The sequence below is a fragment of the Dermacentor variabilis genome, chromosome 10 (genome assembly GCF_050947875.1).
Source record: "Dermacentor variabilis isolate Ectoservices chromosome 10, ASM5094787v1, whole genome shotgun sequence".
NCBI lineage: Eukaryota > Metazoa > Arthropoda > Arachnida > Ixodida > Ixodidae > Dermacentor > Dermacentor variabilis.
Window position 1 is genome coordinate 89,164,787 of NC_134577.1, and position 24,619 is coordinate 89,189,405.

Here is a 24,619-nt window from a genome sequence, read left to right on the forward strand (position 1 = left end):
TGACAACAACTTTTATCCATCAGAAATGGTAGGTTTTCGAAAATCTCTCTCATGCCAAGATATCATGCTTCGAATCAAGCATGACATCATTACACCCAATAGCAGTCTAAATACGCAAGCAATTCTCAGTCTGGACCTCCACGGAGCCTGTAATAACGCTTCACATTCCGCCATCCTCCGAGAGCTCAATCTCATTGGGGTTGGCGGAAATACATATGACTACATATGTACCTTCTTATCCAATCGTACCGCAACAATACACATAGACACAGAGCAATCCCTTTCCTACGCTTTAGGTAGCTACAGCACGCCCCAAGGCTCAGTGCTGTCCCCTTTTCTTTTTAATCTTTCTATGATACCGATGGCGCAAGCATTGCGGTCTATTACCGATCTCAAGTTTTCACTCTATGCCGATGACATCACTCTTTGGACGACTGGCGGCTCCGATGGAGAGATTCAAGACACTCTACACGCCGTAGCAGACGCCGTCGTGGCTCATGCCGGGGCTATGAATCTCACATGCTCCCCTCAAAATCCGAGCTACTTCTTCTGCCATCCCACCGGGGGGCCGGAAAACACATGTCTAGTATACAGGTCATCCTAAACCGCATCCCCGTTACTAGAGTGGACAGGCTCCGGGTGATCGGTTTACACATTCAAAGCAACCGGCTCGACACATATACCCTACACGCACTGCACACCACAGTCGATCACACCCTGCGCCTTCTAGGGCGAGTCTCCAATAAACATGGCGGACTAAAGGAGGCCGAACTTCTCCGCTTGATCCAGGCCTTCGTTATCAGTAAGATTACATTCGCAATACCATATCTACATTTCCTTAAATCATAATCAGGTAAGATCGACACTCTTTTGCGCAAGATATATAAATTCGCTCTAGGGGTCCCCATACGTACCTCCACTGAAAGGCTAATGCTTACTGGAACGTTCAACACACTTACTGAACTCACAGAAGCCCACCTCCACATCCCAATATACCAGACTTTCTAACACCGCAACAGGTCGACACATCTACAAGCTGTTTCTATCACTCCGGCACCCATCATCAAGACTAAATACACCATTCCACATCACATACACCAGAACCTCTGCATCCCCCCACTTCCTAAAGACATGCACCCTCTGCACCACAAACAGCGCAGGAGGCAGCGAGCAAAGGCTCTCCAGAAACAATTCTCCACCTCAAAAAGACGTGCTCTATGCTGATGCCGCCGAATATGTAAAAAGAAATCATTGCGCAATATCAGTCATTAACTCTCACGGCCAGGTCGCTGCGGCCGCCTTCATTCCTGGCTCTTCCTCGGAGGAGGCGGAGGAAGCGGCCATAACCCTGGCCCTCACAATCGCAAATTCATCAGTTATCGTTAGCGACTCCAAAGCAGCCATACATAACTTCGGAGCGGGTAGGGTCTCTAAGCCAGCCCTTTCTCTCCACTTGGCCCATCCTTTCCATCAAACTGTGGCATTAATCTGGACTCCCGCGCATGCGGGCCTTGCCGGAAACGAGGCTGCTCATGCCAGTGCCCGAGCATTTACAGTCCGGGCTCAGGCATCAGATGTGTCGGACCTCGCCACGGATGAGGCGCCATTTACAGCGCGGGATCGGCTTATTACTTACCACGATATCTGCTCACACTACCGATTAGACCGCTGAACCTTTCCGCCACTCATGGGCAAATCCTCGCGGAGGAGTGAAGTTCGGTGGCGACAGCTGCAGACTCGCACCTTTCCGTCCCCTTACCTCCCCAACCGCATTCATCCCGCCATTTACCTTTCTCCCTCTTGTAAATTCTGTGTCTCTCCCAAAGCAGTCTTAAACCACATCATGTGGGGGTGCCCCCACATGATGTGGGGGCACTAAGCACCCCCTTCCCCCTTCCTTCAGGCAATTAACAACTAGTGAGGAGCAGTGGGAGGCTGCCTTTCGCAGCTCCAGGCCCGATCTTCAGGAGGACATCCAGGAGTGGGCTGAGAGGATAAACGAGGCCTACTTCAAGTAGTTCCTCCCCCCACCCTCTTTTCCACTGCCCCCTTCCCTTTAAAGAGGCATAAATAAAGTTTTGCATCATCATCTTCTTCTTCTTTTACAGCTGGCTACGTTGCTGTTCATCAGGTGAGCGTTCCCCCCCCCCCCATACTACCCCTCCGTCTAAAAAGGCGCAAACGGCACAGGCCCACTGCCAGTCGCAGCAGTGATTACGGTCTCAACTTCCTTGCTTCAATATGTAGCTCGCGCCTTCGTCTTCTTCTTCCATGTCTGCCTCCGATGCTGCTCATCATGCTACCATTCCCATACTGCCTCTCCCTCTGCGAAGGCGCTGACGGCACTGGCCCACTACCAGTCGGCGCGGTAATTCCGGTCTCAAGCTCTTTGCCCTACTATATCGTGAAATGGAAACACCAATCTGTATAATGAATTTATAACAGGGATGAACACGGATGCATAAAAATAAATGTGTGTACGTACATTTCTGTATGATGACCATCCACCAAGACAATAAATGTGCTTGTACCATTGTTCAAAATACTGTGTAACTTCTTCTTTTTGTCCTACACAACTTTACTGGCCATCCGCCTCCACAGAGTGCCATGGCTCATCATTTTTCACTTGTCAATTATTTACAGAAATTCAGTGTATTATAAGTTTCCTCCTTTCTCACACGATGATGTGACTCTCTTGAACACCGATGAGCATGAAAGCTCGCTTGGGCGACACAAATTTTTTAGTCCGAAATGTTGGATCATACCAAGCCTGGTGAATTTAGGCAGATTTCGGGAGTTTGCACGCCATGTAGTGCTTTGTCTCCGAGAATGACTATTCCGCATTGGATGCCGTGAGAAGGTTGCGAAGCCTGGTCTCATCTCATTGTGGCTTCAGCGAAAGCTTAGATATTGTTGTGTTAGTGTTAGTGTACACGCCACCGTGTCGTATAGGCTCCGGTCAATAACGCTAGACATCGGACTGGGGCGTTTGCGCACATCGGCCTTGGGATCGCAGACGTCAGCTTAGTCATACTAGCAGCGGGCATCTTCAGCCTTTTCAACCTAAATGTGAGTGTTCGCGATTGGAGCATAAAGGATGACGTCACATCCCTTTATGTACTTGGCGTGCAGTCCAACCCCTCTTCATCTTGCATCCGTAAGTTTCGTCCGGTTTCAACGTACAAGATACTTGCTGAGTACCCACAATTCGCGAAGCCCCGTAATGATGCGCTACCTGTGAAACACAACTTGCTGGATCATATCCCTACCCTCGACCCACCTGTCACCGCCCGGTCATGAATGTTTGCTGGATGGAAGCTGGATATCGCCCGTCGTGAGTTCGAACACACGCTTCAGCTCGGCGTTATGCAATAGAAAACTTTGCACTACAACTTGGCTTGCCTGGCTGCGCAGCCCAATGTTCCGAGATTGTTTGGGTGGTCGTTGCTCTCAGAGCCGAAGTTCCACGAAAAGGCACCATTCTCAGATTCGCTGCTCCTTCATCCATCGATAAAATCAGCCGCAGACGCAGGGTAATCGCCGCATCTGCGATCTTCCCAAGAGCACGCACCGCTCCCGGAATCATTCATTTTTGTTTGCTACTTCGAAGATCTCGAAACAGCGGAGGGCATTCAAAACCACGACCTTATAGGAAGAAAATTGTGCTGCATGGAAAGCAAAAATATACTTTTTCTCCTTCAAGTCCGAAAGCACACTGTGTCCGTGAATGACAGACAAGGTCTCGAAAGCGGCGTTTCAAACTACCGATAGCCGGTTAACGATGTGGAATAGGCGCGTTCGGAAAACATCAATATATTGCGAGAGGGAGCAGCCACTCGCTGCCCCTGCTTCTGATAAGATATTCGTTGAATAGGGATTTACGCAAAGCACCAGCCCGCATTAGCTTGTGCACAGAGGGAAGAGCGAGGGAACCTTTTTAAGACAGCCTAATTCGTCGCACAGGATTTGCACCGCGAATAGCGCAGGGCATTCGCGCTTGTACTGAGGTAAATTGATTGAATAAGTTGACAGAAGTTCTTCCAATTACCTGGTAATACGGAAACACGAAACGAAACAAGTGTAATCATTCTCTTGAACTTATGCTTGTAAAACCTTGCGGGAGAGTTTGTCATTAAAAAGTACATTAGCTCACTAGTTCACTAAGTTTACAAACTGATGTGGTAATCCATACGAAGACAAGTAATGTGGCATAAAGACTTGTTTAATTTTTTTTATTCATTCAAACTTAAGAATCACAAACAAATAACGCGCAGTGCAGATTGGTACACACACCGCTATAAGCTTTTACGTGCATGCAACATTAACATTTTTACTACATTGCTCTACGTTTGTGCATCCACGCTAGTCACAGCGACAGATTTCAAGCAGTGATCTAAAATCCTTATTTCTCCTCTTTTTGCTTTTTATAGTGTACTGCCATAGAATACATACAGTTTTTGGGCCAACATCTGCCTCATATTCTAAATCTAAGTGAACAACGCGGCATAAGAATATTCGAACTGAAGGGAACACTTACCACAACTATGACCCCTTAGATTAGTTCTGTTATTGTAGAACAAACAAAATATGAGTGTGCTGCGTGTTCCATCATGCATGCACAACGGTTTCTCCTCGTCTGATACTGGAAGAGAACATAACATTACACGTAAAGACATTGTTTCAATGCCATACGTGTTTACGTCCAAAATGCAATTATTCGAGTAAGCTGTTGGGAAATCTGCAATGTAAACAAAGTCTCACGTGAGAAAATATTTTTTTTACTGTCTCCTGATTTACCCGGCACATTTACTTCAGTGATATTGAAAACAGAGCAACATAACTTAACATAGCCAAAAACATATATCTTCAAATTGTCCCAAATACTTGGTGAACTGTAAAGTCTACGTCTACCAGACTCGGTAACCAAGTGACAGAGAAGCTACGCTGCTGAGGGCGACCTCAATGGTTCGATCCCGGCAATGGCGACTGCATTTCGACGGAGATATAATTCAAGTGCTCTATTTAGATTTAGAGGACAATTAATAATCGTAGATGGTTATATTTAATCTGCATTTTTATGTAACATCATGGCTTATAATCAGACTGTGGTTTCGGCACGTATTCCCGCCAATTATAATTATTTATATCTCGCTTAATGGTGGCCTATGAAGCATGTGAAAGTTGCAGCAGTGCATCTTGTCTGCTCCGCTTCACTTTGTCTGTGCACGCTGTAGCTTTGCCATAACTGTAAGCCTACGTAAAAAATGAATCAGCTGAAGCCTCCTCCATTGTTGAACATTGTATTTAATCAGAAGTGGCTCACATCCTGCAGCAACCATTACCGTTGCTAAGTTGTCGAAGCACGCGAAGATATTCTGCCAGTAGCTAGCTCCATGCAATCCCGGGTCATTATCACTCTTATGAAACTTGATCCGACTCTTATCTACCCTTATCGATCCTTATTAACATGGATGTTAAGCAAAGTTGTTACAAAACCACAACCACAGCAATTGCTGAGAGGGGTATGCAATGTTATATTGATTATTCGGGACCTTGTTCGAATGCACTGTTTTCTTCACTTTGCTGGGCCTTTGTAGCCTCTGCTTTACGTGGTTATGAGCCAATGTTTGGGACGCGTGAACCATTGGATTCGTTTTACGTGACAGGCGGCCAAATATTTTGTTGGGTAGAGATATAAATGCTCACTGATTTAAAAACTTGTGAATTGCCTCTAATACAGATTTTCAGAGTTAATTGGTACAGGCTCATTTCCCCAGTCGGACTTATGTCCGCCTACTGCGCCACAAACCACCGCCGAAATCCTGAAGTGCTCGCAAAATATCGTGAAGCCACGCGCGCAATCGAACGCTGCTCTCACGGAGGTTTCGTAAACCCGTCGCCAACCAAAATACTCAGTAAATAGGAACACCTCATTTTACTCCATGCGAACCGACTAATGAACAACAAGTCTTTCCTTGATTAGGATATTCAGCGTGAAATCGCACACGTCTCTCCGAATTCTGCGGAAAAAAAAGGAGCCGGACGGGTAAGACGCACTCACATCGCCTCCGAAATTTGCGTCGCTTTTCTCACGGAAATCTTGTGAATTGGTGCCTTCTTTTGTGATGACCTGATCTCTGAAGTTACTTTCTACGAGAGGACACCATTCTGACGTCTGTGATTGGCGTTTCGACCAATTACATACGATGAGTTCAGCCACGGTGGTAGGTCTAACCAGGAGGCGGCCCTCATCTAGCGTTTCGGCGATGGCCCGAGCACGTTCCCCCACTCCGGCGACCTGAGATCTTTGGTCAAAGGAGAACACATCGGCCCTGAGAATTGCAAGGAGATCTCCGGCTGGAAAATCATTGCGGCCAGAGCCAGTAGGACCAGCAAGGGTGCGCGTTCAACCAAGGGTACTACCGCTACGGGGACACCGCTACAACAGGCAAGCAATGGCAAAGCTTCTACCCTTAATAAAAGCGTTGTAAGACTGAGTAAAAGGCCTGCATTACCTGCGGATGATATTAAGGTCATGATCAGGATCCGTGGAGGACTTAATATTGCCAAATTGAGCTTCACACGGGTGGCTGATGCAATAACAACGTCAGCTTGCATTGAGACGGCCAAGCGAAGGAATGATATATTATGCCCTAACATTCGACAGAACACAGCTGCGATGAACATGCATGGAAGTATGCCACTATTATAGACATTATCATCAATGACCATACCCATAAGGTTGCCGCATACAGGGAGGAACCGCACGGCACCTGTAAAGGTGTTATTAGAAGCATCCCTCTCAGCAACAGCGAATAGGCACTCAACCGCAACATTGTCGTAGCGCATATTCCTTTGGCCCTGGCAGCCAAACGAATTAAAGACAACAATACGGTCGTCATTGCTTTCGACGGATAGGAAGTTCCGAACTACATAAGATATGGCAATGCTCTCATAGGCCGCGCGCTATACCACAAGCAGATAGACAACTACTATGCCTGCGGAAGACTGGGACATCGAGTGGATGTCTGCCCCTCACCAGATGAGCCCATCTGCACAGTCTATCGAAAACCACATCCCATGGAAGCACATAACTGCACCCATGATGCTCCTTATGCGGAAAGGAACATATCGCGGCTGTCAAGGAATGCAAGCAACGCTTCTCCCTTCCCTAAGTGGTTAGCAAACGTAGAATCGAGAAGAGAGCGACGCCAATCTCGATGAAACGGATCCAACAGAGCACATTCAGGCTGAACGGGCAACATTTCCCTGAGCTCAACCTGTCTCTACCAAGCAGGGGCAACGTAGTCCCTGTAAGATAGAGGAGGAACACGCAGCCAATCCAGGGGACCCCGGAGCCGATCCCGAGGACCCAAGAAGGGCAAGCACGAGACCAGGACCCGGTTCGACGTCCGGGGGCAGACCGACAGGCCACACGACCACGTCGCGGCCAGCAGGATGAGGGAGCCGGAGCTACCTGGGTCCAGCGACTTGAATCACAACGATCGAAAGAGCTAGGTTCGGCGGAACCGTCAGAGCCTAATAACAATTCCGACACAATCAAAAGACCAATACTCAACAACCTGAAACTCAGCAAATTGGTCCTTAGTCTCACGGATGAAATTAAGCAACTTCGAGCTTCCCTTGCCCCACCAGGCAAAAAAAAAATCCGGCAGTCGAACAAGCATGAAACCCGGCTAAAAGAAAAGGGAGCTCGGCCTCACAGCACACAACGGTAGCCAAAGCGAGCACAAATAATACAAATATATTAAACAAATGAGTTGAAAGCTTCAACGCACTCATGGAATGTCACAAGAATATAATACAGCAAGTGGAACGCATCCGCGGCATAGGCACTCCCCTAGGCCAAAGGGTGCGCTCCATGGAAACGAACACCCGATCCACAGAAATCTCGGCTTATCAGAATACAGTGGCACGAAACAGATTGCCCCCAACCGCCTACGTCAGGTTCAACCTTTGGCACCTGACGACACACGCGTTAAACAACATGGCCAATCACTCTAAAGCTTTTAGAGGTGTCAATGGAACTCTAGGAAACATGCTCGAAAAAGAGCGGCCTCACAGCGATATATTCGTGCCACAGGTGATGCACCACATGTGATTCTCCACAGGAAATCAATGTGGCGAACCCTACACTCACAGGCTATAGACCCATTGCAGAAACCTGTGGTCGTAGCGCGATATCTTCGCTACTCAATAGCAATCTACTACGTATTCGATATGACTTCAACGTACCCAGTTGTACTAGGGAAAACACGGGGAATGCGGGAGGTGGAAATTGAAGACGATGAACAAAACATGAACAAGGTGAATGCTGGAGCCAACGTTTCGACAAGTGAACTTGGCTTCTTCAACCCGCCTTGAAGAAGACAAGCCCACTTGTCGAAACGTTGGCTCCTGCATTGACCTTGTTCACGTTTTGCTCATCGTCCAGTAGTACTAGGAACATATCATGATCGAAAGAATTCCTAGGAACCGCGCCACTAAAAGCCTATTTGTTCATAACATTTACAGCAGCTCGTAAGTTCACACAGAAAGATTCAACCTAATCCTGAAAAAAGGATGTAGCAAAGCACGGTATAACCCGCTTGTAGTCGCGGGAGACTTTAATGCTCCCTGCAGCATCAGGGACTCCAAATATGACACAACTAAGGGCAATCATCTATAGCAAAACGCCACAGACCCGGAATTCCCTACCAGAACAGGCACCTCTACATACACGACGCTTGACCTGTTCCTTATCAGGAATGCCTTCGAATTCCTCTGGCGTAATCTCCTCGAGGATCTACGCAGTGACCTCTGCATAAACGAATTGACCTTCCCGTTAGCCACACGAGTCCCTAAAGTTCACAGTTTTGTAGATTGGGCAAAGCTCAGGGAAATCAGAGAAAATGGGCTCAAAAACCAACCCACACCCATGCTAGAACAATGGGCGAAACAGTTCAGCGGTGACATCAAAGCTGCCACTTCATAAATAAAGAGAGACCTGCCAATGGACAGCGTAGACGGCCATCTAGCCCACATGGTCGAGGCCAAACAGTCACTCGCATCCAGGTGGGAGGGACAGCGTCATAAACGCAGGTTTAGAAACAAGATTTAGGAGCTTAACAAGCAAATAGGGGAATACTGCTCTTAGCTTTCGAGGCAGAAGTTGAACGATGTTTTCAAGGCCACCGATGGGCAGATGCGAAACAATGGCAGCTGGAACCTGCTTAGACACTTTCTAGACTGCACTAGCACCAAATCTAGCCAGCATCGCGCCGTAGATAGGGCAATTCACTTGGCGCTAAAGAACTGCACTCCCACAGACCTCATTAACACGCTGAGCAACAAATATCTATCGCTCGCTGGCGCTAACAGCAACGGCTCATACCCCACCTATGTGGGGGTGGCTAACCTGGAACTGGATCGCGAGTTTCACGTGCAGGAAATTCGTACTTCCCTTCACAACCTGAGTAGTAAATCAGCCCTTGGCCCAGATGGCATTATTATTAAAACACTTAAGAATCTAGACACAATCAATCAAATACCCCTCATAACAAATTAACTGAATTTGGAAGCAAGGCAGCATCCTCCCCGATTGGAAAAAATCCCTAACTATCCTCATACCTAAGCCTGGCAAAACCCCCGCACAGATAATCTAAGACCGATTTCACTCACCTCGTGCGTTAGTGACGCCGCCTAGCATGCCATTTTCAACACCTTACCAAACACCTAGAAAACAGTGGTGATGAACCCAAACGCTATGAATAATTTCCGGGCAGGCCTCTCCGTGCAGGATGCTATGATGCTGATCAGGCATCAAATCATGGAAAACTCCAGAGACCTCAAAGCTATCCTAGGACTCGCCCCCGAGCGGGCTTTCGATAACTTGTCACACGAATACATTCTCAATACCATCTCAATACCTCAATACATCAACCTGGGCCCTAGATTACACGCATATGTCAGCTCATTCCTTGGCGACAGGGCAGCAACCCTTAAGATTAGCGCACTAACGTAGCAGCTGCTAACGCTTGGCAACAAGGGGACATCACAAGGGTTCGTCATCTCCCCTACCCTCTTTAGCCTAGCCCTAATTGTCTTAGGCAGGAGCTCAGCATCATCGAAGGCATCAAGTATGCAATCTATGCTGATCATGTAACTATAGAGCGTACGGGTGGAGGCGACGGCCGCATTCAATCGACGTTATAAAGCACTATTCATACGATCGGAGATTGCGTTGAGCCCACGGGACTCGAATGCTCCCCAACGAAGTCATAATGTCTCCTTTATACGCTAATTATACCTCCAAACCAAGGAGCTGGGTCTACACAAAAGACAGGACATCAAACTTCACACTAAAAGCGGAGCATTGATTGCCATAGTAGACTCAATGAGAATTCTAGGCATGATGATTGAGGCCAATGGCTCCAATACGAAGGCGATGAACAAATTTATCACCAAGACAGACAACGCCATGAGGCAAATCAAGAAAGTCATCAATAGGCAACAAGGTCTCAAAGAGGACTATTAACAATGGCTCGTACATGCTTTCGCCTTATGCCAGTTCACATATGTGGTGGCGATGCACAAATCGAAACCCTCTGAAAAAGCAAAGCTAAATATCCAACTTGGAAAGATCACTAAACAGGCACTGGATGCCCCGAGCTGCATGAGCACGGAACGCCTAATACAGCTTGGCACACATAAGACACTCGAGCAGACCACAGAGAAGCAGCAAAGAGCTCAGTTGGCTAGGCTGGCCGGTACCAGGTAGTGCCCTGCAGTGCTTCAGGAGTTAGGCTTCGACGAATCTAAAATCATTTCACTACACACAGACAGCCCGACAGACACGCGTAATTACTTCGAAGTCAAACCGCTACCTCGCAATATCAATACGGACCACAAGAGAGAAGGACGACTAGCCCGCGGCGCTAGTCTTCGCCACAAAATTCACAAAGCAAAGCAAAGAGCTGGTTTTGTCCATGCAGCAAGACACACAACCAAAAACGCTTTCACGGTAGCTCTCCTGAGCAACAGGGGCGGAACAGTCAACTCAGCCACGGTTATCACAAACAACCCAGAGATTGCCGAGCAGTTAGCCATCGCCCTGGCATTAACGGATCCATGGAGGACACATATATACAGTGACTCTCGAAGTGCAGTCAGAGCTTTTCAGAAAAGGGTAATCTCGCAGCATCAGTGAGCTGGCCTGCAAAAGAGCAAAATCTCTTTACATTCAATTTGCTGGTTCGCTGCACACCTGGGAAACATCGAGAAGGCTGCCTTAATCTCAACGAGATGGCCCGTAAGAGCGCGCGAGATCTAAGCCTCCGCAGCGCCACCCTCGCGGGTCCGGCACATCTCCGAGAGAATAGGGACGCCCCACTCTCATATAACGAGCTCACTAAACACTTCTACCTCAGCCGAAGAAAATTTGTCACGCCTAATCCGCCGCTCAAGAGACCACAAACAATCACTTTGAGGCTACTTCAAATCAATACATACCCCGCACCCAAACGCCTACACTAATACATGGCGGAACAAATCCCCTAGGCAGTGCACGAACTTTGATGACTGGCTTAACCTCAAACATATGCTCTGCCCATGCGACTGAACCACCACCAATGACGATTACACTTAGGACCAGACCAGGTTCGAGGCTGCCATTCGCAGCCCAGATCTGGTTGAACAGATTTGGGCAGCCCAGCAGGCCCACGACGCGGTCGCCAAGCTCCGTCTTCCGGACCTGGCGTGGAATTAGCCCTCATATAGGTCACCCCATAGCATTGCAGGACCCAATAAAGTTTTCCATCCATCCATTCAAATCCTGCTACGCCAGGCCAAAAAGAAAACGAAGAGGCGGCGTGTCTCTGTTTATACATCTTATCACTATCACCGACACAAACCACAGCGGGAAGCTCAGTGAAGCTAGCTGCCGAGCGCTAAGCGCTTCGTTGCCACTTGTTGTGAGTACGGGGTGCTCTTGCGTTCCTTTCTGCAAATCGTCAGAAATATCGAGCAGAATCCTCAGCCACACAATCCGACAATTCTTGCTGAGCTGCGCACGCTTGACACCCGTCACTCGACCGTAAGTACAGAAATTAGAAGCATTAAGGCACATCTCGTTACAGCAAATATTGTCATCGCTGGCCTGGCCAGTCATATAGCTTCTGTCTAAGCCCATTGCGTGCACATTGAACACTTATGATAGCAGCTTGTAGCCGTACAGACCGATAGCGCCGAAACAGCGTGTCGTGTGTCTAATGCAGATGGCCGTTTAACGACGCTGAGAATCGTTCTTTGCGGAACACCTCATATTTTATGGAATCTCCGTTTGCTCATCAGAATAATGTGCACATCTTGAGCAAATAATAATTCAGCCTTGCTGCCAAAGTGTAAACATAACACTTCACTCAAAAGAAGTAAAAAGGCTCATCGTTTAGGTCAGCATAAGTCTGGGCGTAATTCGATTATTGTCATGTTTGGTGCCTTTAACGCGAAAGAGGCTATCTTTACTGACGCTCATAAGCTGAAAGATACTTTTTCTAGTGTCGACGAAATTTTTCCGGGCTAATAACCTCACCGGATTTGCAAAAAGCAAGTCTATGCCCTACACTCTCCGATACAAAAAACTGCACATCGGGTCACAACGCTTCTTTAATTATGAAGCTTCACAAAGTGTGAATCTCGTATCAACGTCCGAAATCAATGTACTCATAGTAACCGAAACGTGACTTTTCAGCGGTATTTGAGATGACGAAGTTTTGAATAAGTCACCTAACCGTGATATATTGCGACAGGCAGGTGCAGCGCCAGAGGTGGTTGTTCTAATCGCTGTCTGCAAACAGCTGTCCTGCTTCGCTGTCAATATGGCATATGATGTCGAAATTTTATAGCTAATCTGCTGTTCCCGTCCCCCCTAATTATTCCAGGATGTATGCAACAGACTCTCTAACCTTAATCTTGATTCTCCAGCAAGCATAACAATATATTGTGTCAACAAACCAATATGCATCCTAGTTCATGTATCTTGCTTTTCGGATACTCTAAATGCCCCAGAATTTAATGGATTACTACCCAGTTATCTAGGGACAATTGACAGGCTGCCCAATTTCTTGACTTCTGTCTAGACGAAAATATGACGTAACTGATAGAAGAATAAATTCGTGTCACGCGAGATAGTGAAAAAGCCTTATCGTATACTAACCATTGACGCCGATATTTATAATTCATTACTTACTTTCAGGAACAGAGTGACCATAGAGGAATTCATGCTACACTTTCCTTGAAACCGTCCTTGCGCCTGTCGCAGATGAAAAATATCGCCTCTGCGATAAAGGTGACTGCTCTAAACGACGAACGTCAGAAAGTTTATCGAAGATACGAGTCCGCTTTTGAAAATCAACCTGAAGACAACTGGTTATTATTTCGAAACAAGATGAATCCTTTGGCCGATAAGCATATTTCACTTATCTATATTCCTACCATCAGCCACAAACCCTGGTTTGCCAAAGCTTTGAAAACACTTGCGAAGAAAAAGAAATGGCGCCTTCGTTGTGGGAAAGTAAAACGAATTGCCGATATCCGGGACACTCACTACCAAGGTAAGCTAGCGTATGTAGCAGCAGTTCCCTAATACAAGCTTCCTGTTTTTCTCTCAGATGTCCCCCGCATGATAACTGATAATCCTCGTTATTCTGACACATCATCAGCCCTCGGCGTACTCACATTATACATATTTGTAATGATCAGGGTGGTACTGTTTCAGACTCTGAGTGCAGTAATACCTTTAATGCCACCTTTTAATGAGTTTTCACGACTGAACCTAAAGTCCCACTACCTGTGTTGTCTGCTCCTGCATGTCTGCAATGCCGGCGATAAATTTTTCAGCTGACGGCCTCTCATCACTTATTGAAAAATTGGATGTGTCTTCGTCAGTGGGTGCTCATGAAGTCACCTCCAAACTATTAAAAACCAACAACCATATATGCACCCCATTCTAAACTTCATTTTTCCCAAAGCCTTTGACTTCAAACACAATCAAATGAATGAAGAATGGGCAAGGTCGTTCCGTCCTACAAGTCAGGTTATCACGTTTCACCGCTTAAATTCTGTCATATCTCCAAAGCAAATATACCCTATAAAATCATGGAGGATATCTTATAGACCCATATAATGAGCTTCCTCGATTGCAAAAGCTTTCTGCATGCTTCACAGCATGGTTTTCCCAAGTGACTATCATGTGAAACCCAGTTAGCTATTTTGCGTCATGACCAACACCTAAACTTAGATGCTAACCTATTGACTAACGCGATTTTTCTTGACTTTGCCAAATTGTTCGACACCGTACCGCATCAACGCCTACTAATAATATTTTCCTATTCAGGCTTGCATCCAGCTGTCATCGGAATAATTGAAGAATTCCCTATTCCTTACTAACCGCTCACAGTACGTGCACCTGTGTGCATCAATAACACTGCCTATATCTCTGTTCCCGTATCCTATGGTGTCCCCTAGGGCTCCATACTCGGACTCCTATCGTTTCTCATATAAAATTACGACGTGCCATTGGATGTTTCTTGCACAATGCGCATGCTTGCAGACTATTGTATTGTTTACCCATCAACAACTAACGCTAACAACAAGGTTGCACTGCAGAGCAGGGTGAATAATATCTTCAATTGCTGCAATCGTTGGTTCTGATTTCCAAATGAAAGCCTTTATTTGTTTCCCTAACCCTCTCTTTATCAGTGTACAATTGCTAGCACTCGAATAGAGACAGTTAACTCCCTTAAATTTCTAGGTGTCACTCCCTCTAAAGATCTTAGTAGGCCTCTCCCAACGTTACTAGACTAGCTTCAGTTGTAAAACTCCCCGCCCGCGCGCTTACAGCCGCTGTCGCCACTTCTGTGACAGCCGCCAGAGGGCAACGCTGTTCCATCGGGCGCCACTGCAGGCGCCTCGTCACAGTCTTGAGCGCGTGCGGACCGAAAGTTTGCGCGTGTTTCAAGCTCGCTGGCGTTCTCCCTTGTCTGAATTAGTGATACCACGAGAAAGCGGTATTCACCTACAGCAATAAGATTTATCGCGCCAGCTCGTTAATACTGAAAGAATACCCTTCTTGCACGAAAGGAAGAAACGCATACAGCTAAGCGCAGAAGCTACGTTTCTAAATATCGTGTGTTTCTTCCTGTCGTCTTAACGTTTCAGGCAGTTTAGGCTCACGAGCCTGAATATCTGGCCAAAGTGCACAATTGTAGGATGATCTTCATCCCCACCGAAGCTTCTCACCACGCCAAAGAAGCGCTACAAAAAGAAAGATGAGGTCGGGCTTCGTACACACAAGCCACAAAATAAAAGAAAGATGTCGGATTTTTTATTTTGTGAACATGCTTAATCAGAGAAGCTGAAACGTGCGGTACCTGTGTTCATCACTGGGTTAATCCCGAGGGTTCATTAAAGTATTCCTCAGTTACGAGGTTACACACACAATCGGCTGCGAGAGAGATAACGACGTCACTGACGGTATGCCCGCAGTTGTCGCTTGCGTTCGATGTCTCGAGTTTGCTCGGAGGCGTGGCTGGCAGCCTTCGCTTGCGATTTACCGCTTGTGATTCTTCGAAATTAAATTTCTTCAAAATTACATCTTTCCGTTACGTAAGACCATGAGTGGCTCATACTTCCTTATACAGTGGCTCGTACCCCCGTAAAAGCGGCCTCCCCTTTACGACGAGAGAAGTGAAGTGAAATTCTACGCTGGAAAGGTGAACGGCCACGCAGCCTGCTCTGGAAGACGACGACGAACGCGGGCGTGCACGCACGAGTGCGAGCCGTTGATTTCGCAGAGAGTTACCGGTCGGAACGAGGAATCGCTCTGTTTCACGTCGAGCGAAGCGTCGCAGTGATGAGAGCAGAGAAAAAATGGTGCGCCGAACTGTTGACATCGTTCCGATAGCGGCTTATGCAGCCAGGGACGCAGCACCTCGGTATCGTCTGCTGATATCCTTAAGAAACTCGGCGAAGGCTACAGTTCCACGGATGACATGCTTGCTGAAATTGGCTGTCAACAACGAACCACAGAATACACCAACGCTACACCGCGTGCTTAGTCCGGCCCACCCACGTAGCCGGCTTGTGAGGAAGTGAAGCCGGGCGCGACTGCAGTGCCACGAAGGCGCGGGCGGGTGGCGGTTCCGCGCAACGGCGCCGAGTTTTAAAACTGAAGCTAGTCTAGCAACGTTGGCCTCTCCATCAATCCAAAATCATCTCATCTAGTGGTCAAAACGAAGGTTTCCGCAGACCTCAGTTAAAAAACTCTCCTCATGGCAAACTCATTGCACAAAACTGACTAATTCGCCCTAAACTCGAATACACGGGTGCAGTTTGGAAGGCTAATCAAGTGTACCTTACAAACGTACTAGAGATGGTATAGAATCGTGCTACTAGGTTCATCTCATCGTGCTCATACAACATAAGCATGCTGACATGTGCACTTACTTATCCTTTTCTCGAGGACTGCATTTCACCAAGTAGCAACTTCTCGCTCAGCCTGAATAATACATAGTTTGACAAGCTGTTCAAGCGAGGATATCATCACGGCTACAAATATTTCCGTTGCAGTGGGGAATAGTGAGTGGCATGACCACCAAGATGTGCATGATTGTAAAGACCGCCAAGATTGTTGAGTGGCAACGGAGATCTGTATCTGAGCAAGTCTTGTTAATGGTAGGGCCTCTACTTACGTGCGAGTCTTAGTAGATGATGCGGAATAAGCCTAGAGTTAGAAGTTAGTTACGACAATAGTTTTTTGTATGGTTGTTTTAATTGAATTTGTCACCTCCCTATCTAATATTTATTCCTGTTTCCTAGTTGGCATAGGCGAAGAGGAGAGCGCACGCCAACAAATGAAAAGAGAAAAAGCAGCTCGCACAAAGACGCTGGGATCTAGCATGGAAATGGCTACTTTCAATTAGCAATGGATCTTTGTCAGTCCTTTTAATATTTTTGGTTGTGTTGAGGTATTGATTGAGATTTCCTACTTTTCATTTTCAGCTTCTCTGGAGCCTGAAAACAGGCTGTTCAAGTTCATCAAGTAGACCACGACTGAAAACTGACCTTCTTTACTTGTTTTTGCAAAGACTGTCCTGGGAATCCATGTATGCTTTATGCATTGTCAATTCATACTGCATGAAAAACCATTCGGGGGTCTTATACAGAAAAGGTGAAAGCTTACCAACAAAATTTCAGCTCTTGGTGCCCATACAAGAGCGAAAAATGTTTCATTTATCATTATGACTAACATGCTTCTATTCTAATGAACTCTTCACCGTATCAGTTTCACTTTATTGGACTACCTAACAGATTGCTACAACACTGGAGAATACCGCAGAACCCCGCAGGAAAGGAGTCACACACACGAGCACCGGTAGCAAACGCTGGTGTTACTATTTCTTTCATTCTGTATATTTATGTTGCATTACTTTACGGTTTTCATAATTCATTTATAATTTTATTTCTCCCGTTATTCGTAAAAGCGGCTGTAGAGCAGGAGAAGCCTACAAATTCACTATGGCGTCATTATATTCACGATGTCTGATAGGTGAAAAGGCTCGTGCGCCATTCACGGTTCCGACGCTGAACTTGGATGTTATATATTGACGAACTCGCTATAACTACGGCTCAAATTTTTTCATTGGTAGTATAGCAATATCGGTGTGGCAATGTGCTAGGGCTTATATTGTAGCTTCTAGTGGTACGGCGTTTGTAATATTGGTAAATAAGTACGGCTTCAGTGGTTTATCCTTCTGGCACAGCATTGGTAATGTTGAGGAGTACTACGGCTTGAAAAGTAGCTTTTTCGGTTACGGCCTTGGTAATCTTGGTTGGTAATTACGGCTTCATTGGGATCATGTGTCATTACAGTAACTTCCTGGCATGAAAAGTTTCCAGCTGGTTGTACTGTAATGTGATGTGATGTGAGCTTTATAACAATCAAAAATTTATAATTTGAGAAGAACTGTAGAAGAACAATTCAAAAGGAAAGAAATCGCAGCGTGTGGCTTAACCAGGTGCTCTTATTTGACTGCGCCGCGATTTATTGCCAGTTGCCACTGATCAAGGTAGTGGCTCCAGTGACCATCAAATGAAAATAACTGACTGCTTTGTTGGAAACTCACTTTGCAAGCACATGCACTCATCATCAAGCACAACAAAGTGAACATGCATGACAACGCAGATGGAATCAGCGGGGCTTTGTCGTGACAGAAACACGCAGCAATGATGGAGCAGCATAAATATTTGTTTTATAACCTTTTTCTCGAAGTTTCCAGTGGGCTGTTTCAGTCGCCACTCCTGTCCTTACACGTAGGCTGAATATAAAATTTTATGCGTGTGACCTTATGTGCGCGGTCTTGCTTGGCGTCATTTTATAGTGTTTGCGAATGTGGCTTCCTTTATTTTGCTCAGGTGCACTGACACGCAAGAAGCTGCCTACGAAATGACAGAACCTGCTTTTGCGGAGATGAAGTCTAAAAGTGTCGACTGACTCATTTTCTTTTACATGACAGCTCCGATTGGCTCCCGGTTCGTCGGGTGCCGACGGCACACGGCACATGCCGCGGAAAATTCGTGGCCCTTGTGGCTTGATGCGCCTTTGGTAGATACTACCGAAAACGCTCAACGTTCACTTCAGTATACAAAAACAGCAAGATAACCTGTGTAACGATGCCTGCCCACGTGTGCTCACCCCCTCGATGCCTGGAAAGAAATCGCGTTTGCTTTGTTGTTCTCTACACCCGTGTGCTTAGATTTAGGTGCACGTTAAAGAACCCCAGGTAGTCAAAATTTCCGGAGTCCTCCACTACGGCGTGCCTCATAATCAGAAAGTGGTTTTGGCACGTAAAACCCCAAATATTATTATTATTTGTTGTTCTCTTGCACGGCGAAGAAGGTATTGTGATGGAAAGGCGGCGGTGGCAGGGCTGGTGTTAATATGAAGGCGCGGTCCTACCTGCAAACGCCAACCAGTGGTTGGGCAGGCGCCCAAACCGTACGTGACCAATAAGCATCGGACACGCTATGAGATCGCAGCCCACGTCCGCTATAAGCCATCGCGAAGAGTGCTTAGTATTTCATGCGCCGCAACGGTCAGCATCAGCGGCGAATTTCTGAGGACTGCTTGCTGCTTGAGCGGCTGCTCCAGGCTCGCCTCACAAGAAGTGTGCAATGAAGCGTTGTGTAAACGCCTCCCCGAGTCGCTGTCCCTCAGTCTTGCAGCTCGGCATGCTCGTCCAAGTGTAAGAGCTTCGAATACTCGGCGACCACACTATCTTAGCCAGTGGTTTTATTTTCTCCCTACTTCTCCAATGGAGATCTCCGTCATGAACTCGGGCGCGTCGCAATATTTGGTGCTAGGTGTGGTGCTAAAGCCAGGTGACACTTGGTGGCAGCATGGCAGACGGTAACTGTGACAGGGACACTTACATCACACCCCATTGACGGCCAGTTGTCCAATTTTTTTTTACTATATCACCATTGTCTGACCATTGCTTAATGTTGCCGAGTGGTATCGTTTGATGTCATTTTTATGCTTCTAGGACGTCTATTCATCACCTAACTAACTGTTTTTCTTTGGTTGACAAGGTTACAAGATAGGATCCCAGATACGCTACCACCGTGTGAATTCACCGGAGAAGATCTTGGCTGCCCAAAAGAGAATTTTCCTTCCGTGTCGACAACATTTAACCACTTCCGTTGACAGGCAGGCAAATAACTTAGCACAACAAAAGAAGGTTCCCTGATTTGAAGCATTTGTGCCGACTGGAAAAGTCCGGTTGACTGGAAGGACCTGCTCTGAAGAAGTTCGGTTCAGCATAGAGAACTAATAATGGACGACTGATCGCCGTTCACAAACATCTGCTGGCAGGTATAGGAGCCCCCAAAAGCGTGAAAACAGCAATTTCATTGGAACATTTGAGTGCGTTTCTCCGAAGACAAATTAGGCATTTCTAGCAAATGTCATCTCGATATGCACGACAGTCTGAAAAGCGCACCAACTTGAAAGCGTATTTGACAGACATTTAGTAATATTCTGCAATATGCGTAATAACCCCGCACACTCTTATGTACCGATAAATGAAGCATGAAATATTCAACGTCAAATCCAAATTCCCTTAGACATGCTATATTTGGACTGTCAATAAAGTTCTGTCGCTATTTCGAAAACTAGGTTAGACGGCCTTGTAAGCGCACATTGTCCATCACATCTATTCACAAACACCTTCTTTAACAATACTCCACTTTCTGTCTGATTGGAGTGCCTGCCAAAAAGGATAAGTACGTTCCAGTGGCAATTTACCTGTGAGTAAAATAAATATTATATATTTATAAACGCACCTTCCCAGTTGAAAAACACAACAGGAAGTTTTCACAGTCTTTCGTATTTTGGGACGTTTCTGTAGTTCTGTCGTCTGTAGTGTGACGTCCTGTAGTTCTTGATCAATATCTAATTAAAATTTGACAGAGACCTCCTTAAGGCTATGTAAATTTGTTAGTACAAAAAAGAAAAATATAGAAGTAAAAAAAGATTTAAAAAGAAACGTCCCTGCCTAGGATTGAACTTGCAACCTCACGATTCCGAGCCCGGCATCTTACCACTGCACGACCCCTGACATGCCTTTCGGGTGTACATTTCGGCCATGTCAATAGTACGACGCGCTGATGCGCTGATGTTTACATTTGCATTTTAAGAGCCAAGATCCGCTATCACTCCTCCGCGTCAAGTGCCGCATCTTTAGAAGAGCAAGAGTGTTCGTACCATCGACAGGTACATCGTGGAGTGCTAGAACATCGATTTTGATGTACGATATCCATATTAAATAAGAAATTCAAAAATAGACAACGTTGACTGTTAGGGTTATTACTGCTAGTTTCGACAGTTGTCTCTCGTTCTTTACACTTTTGAGCGCGCATATAATTCGTGTGTTCAATGCAAAATAGCTGCATGAACATTCGTGGATGAGAGTTCTTTCTGACAGCACACTGACTTCTCGCGGCAGCACTGTACCAGATTAATGAGACCCGAGCGAGACAGCTTTTCACGCAACTTTGTGGAACAACCCAAATATTCTTTTCCGCTTCGCATAAGCTTGTGAAATATTCCTGGGAAATTAACTAATGTGTCAGTGTAACAGCACATGTAAGTCCACAGGCCTGTGTGCCACATCTTACCGAAAAAAAACGGATAAGCAGCCATTCCCGCAGATGGTATGATTTTGATCAGCGGCCGATTTTGAGGAGGCCGGTAGGGCGTTGCTGGTGCCGCGTCGTCACGGCACAATTATAACTATTCGCCACGTCGACTTTAATACCGGTGTCGGTGCCATCAGCATTGCCGGCTACAGAGAAGCGCGACTGAATACCGCGCAAGAGAAAAGTACAGTGTACACCAGCGATGCGAAACTGACATACAATTTTAAAGGGCCGCGACGGAAAGCGCTTCTGTTGTGACTTCGGAACTCTTGGCCGTCGCGACCGAATGTTTCTGTTGCGACGTCAGAATTGGTGTCGTAACGTCGGAGTCGCTGTCAGGATATAAAGCTGTTGTTTCGACTTCAGAACTCTTGTTGTCGCGACGGAACGTTTCTGTTGCGACTTCACAACTATGGGCCTTCGCGACAGAATGCTTCTGTTGCGACATTAGAATTTCTGTCGTAACGTCAGAAATGTCTCGCAATTAAGAAATGTCAAGAACTTTTGTCGTACAACAGAATTTCTGTAGTTGCGACAGGAATTTTTCAACTGGGCACTACAGAAGCTTGTCGCATCGCACAATTTCAGTGCACTTCTGTTGTCATCATTGGGTACATGTTGAGACGATAGGTTTCCGTTGTGGAACAGTTCTCTGTAGCACAACAGAAGTTTGTCCATTACTTTAGGAACACTTCTGTTATGACAACTGGGGGCGTGTTGCAATGATAGGTTTCTGTCGTACAACATTTTTCTGTAGTACAACAGAAGTTGGTCACATTACTTCAGGAACACTTCTGTTGTGACAATTGGGGGCCTGTTGCCACAATAGGTTTCTGTAGTATTTCAACAGCTCTCTGTAGCACTACCGAAGGTTTTCGGGTTACTTCAGGAACATTTCTGTTGGGACAATAGGGTGCCTGTAGTGATGACAAATTTTTCTGTAGTGCTACAAAAATCTGTTGTAGACCTTCAGCTTTCTGTTGTAACAACAGACATACGACAGAGTGCACTTTTGTAGTCACAACAAGAAATGTCTGTTGTACATCAGAAAAGTCTGTCGCTCCATCAGGAATCTCTAGTTACTACAGAAAAATCCTGTTGTACAACAGAAATTTCTGTAGTACTGAACACAACCTCTGTTGTCATTTTCAACTGGGTTAGCACACGACAACAGCCTTTCGGTATTTTCGTAACGTCCATGATGTCGTGACTTTCTTCTGAATAGTGCTGTTTAAGATACGTAAAATGCCTCGCACCAATGCCATTGTGGCCTTATCGTAGCATCGGACATTTTCTGCCCATGTGAGAATTGTGCGCGCTGCATGGCATAAGATGGACTCTTTTTATGCACGAATAACTTCACAGTTTACGCCAAGACCTTTACACCGCATGTTTCTTGGAGGATTTAGCAGAAATTTTCGCATATCACCCGTGGCCAATAGCCCAAGCCCAATCCTTGAACGGAAGAGCTCAAATGGGCGGACATTATCTGCGCTATAATGGAAATGCATAATCGAGTTATTAAGGAAAATTCATAGGTTTAGTTTCCAGCTAATTACCTTACGGCACATATTGCAACTAACAAATTGTAGCGGCAGGGTTCACAAGGCCGTTCTATTTTACCGAAATCTCATAATAACGCTAGTTTCTAAGATAATTCTTGAGCTCTGCGAAGAAATACACTGGCGGTCCAGAGAAGTTGGAGCTTCATTGCTATAGTGCGTTTTGTTTAAAATGTGAAACTGACACGCATTTTTCACCTCAAACTTGACGGGGCATGGCTTCAAAAAGGTATCATCTACAGAATGATTCGCTAGTGGATAGGCCTCGAACTCTAAATGACTACAATGGGTAAATTGCAATGCGTGCTGTCAGGTAACTTAGTCAAAATTTAATTAGTGAATTTTTTCGGAATGACTCGATCGCGCAGTGCAATTTGTCGTGAAAGTAATGTCCAGCACTTTGAGTGGTCCGCTTCAAGGACAAATACTGTGCTACCTACTGCAGGCAATTTCGTTTTAAATTTCATGAACGTCGTTGCAGGATATCACGTTATATATAATTCATAGGACCTAATTAAAGTTTACAGTTACAGTTTATATTAACATTATAGTTATTATAGTTTAGAGTTATAGTTCATAGAAAGCTATTACGGAGCTTTGCTCTGTGCTGTAGTGAAAACATTTGAAGTAATATTTTATTTTATAATTTACAATGTTCTCTTTTGTGGTTTTTCAAATGTTTGTGTGTGTGTGCTAGTCACTAGTTTCACATAGCGGGCTTATCAGTAGCCAACCTTCTGAAATAGTCGTACTTTATTAATTAACAAGAAGGTTCTCTGAGTCATGCGAGGTTTGTAATGCAGTGCCCAGTAGCTTTACCCATCTCAGCTACTCACTACTTTTGGACAGGAGAACAGATATGAAAATGAAAACACAAGAAGATAAAAGAAACACGAACAAGAAAAGAACGTAAGAAATGTTTTACATGCGTACTTACACTCGGGAGATGAACTCCTGCCGCCATCAACAAACGGTACAAAGGCCAACAGCAGTAACGTGAAAGCCATATCTGTGTAAAAGCATTGGAGTCTAAATGAGAGGAAGGCAGAATCTTGCGCATTGCATCCAATGCCTGCTAATCCGCGCGTTGCTTACATGGTATTATCAACACCCCCTGACAAATAATATGCCAAGCTGAAACATCTTGCAGTTTAACACATTGCAAATCCTATTATTCAGCGCTGATATTTTGCAGTTCCTCTATTGAAAAGGATAAAGCGGGTGTGGGGGAGAGACGGAAAGAGAAATGTCGAGCACGTAGAGAGAAAGGGAGAAAAAGAGAAAGACAAAAGAAAAGGAAAGACTGGGTGATTAGCCAGTGTAAGAGCGGCCGGCTACCCTGTGCTGGCGAAAAGGCTAAAGGGAATGAAAGAGAAAGAAGAAACAAATGGAAATTAAGTGCGAAAATGTCCCCCTTTAACGCGGTGCTACACGCTAACTTCAAATGTCTGTCGCACAATTCACAGCCCTTAAGAACTTGAGCAGCTCAAGGCCTTGACTGCCGAAGTCAATCTGGACCTGTGACCGAGAGCGTTGTCCTCTGAGAAGTGGCGATCGTCCAGTTTTTTTAGTGTTGCCGCCAGCACTTGCCACATCGCAGCGGGGACAGTCACATAGGACGTGCTTGACTGTCTCTACGCAGCCACAGTCGTCGCAAGCAGGACTGTCGGCCATTCCAATGCGGAAGGAATGGGCGTTCGAGAACACCATGCCGAGCCACCCGCCACAGAAGAGTGGCTCGCGCTCGTGCTAACCGTGGCGGAAGATGAAGTTGCAGACGCAGATATGATCTGTGGACAAGA

The 24,619-nt window shown here is 46.0% G+C and overlaps 1 long non-coding RNA gene across 1 annotated transcript in view; it reads right to left on the minus strand.

Moving 5' to 3' along the window:
• LOC142559658 (uncharacterized) overlaps positions 1-23,852 on the minus strand; it is a 46,499-nt gene extending 22,647 nt beyond the window's left edge. Inside the window, exons 1-2 of the long non-coding RNA XR_012823188.1 lie at positions 23,755-23,852; positions 4,538-4,642 (exon numbers count right to left, since the gene is read on the minus strand). This is a non-coding gene — a long non-coding RNA (uncharacterized LOC142559658). The remainder of the gene's footprint in view (positions 1-4,537; positions 4,643-23,754) is intronic.
• Positions 23,853-24,619: the final 767 nt, after the last annotated feature.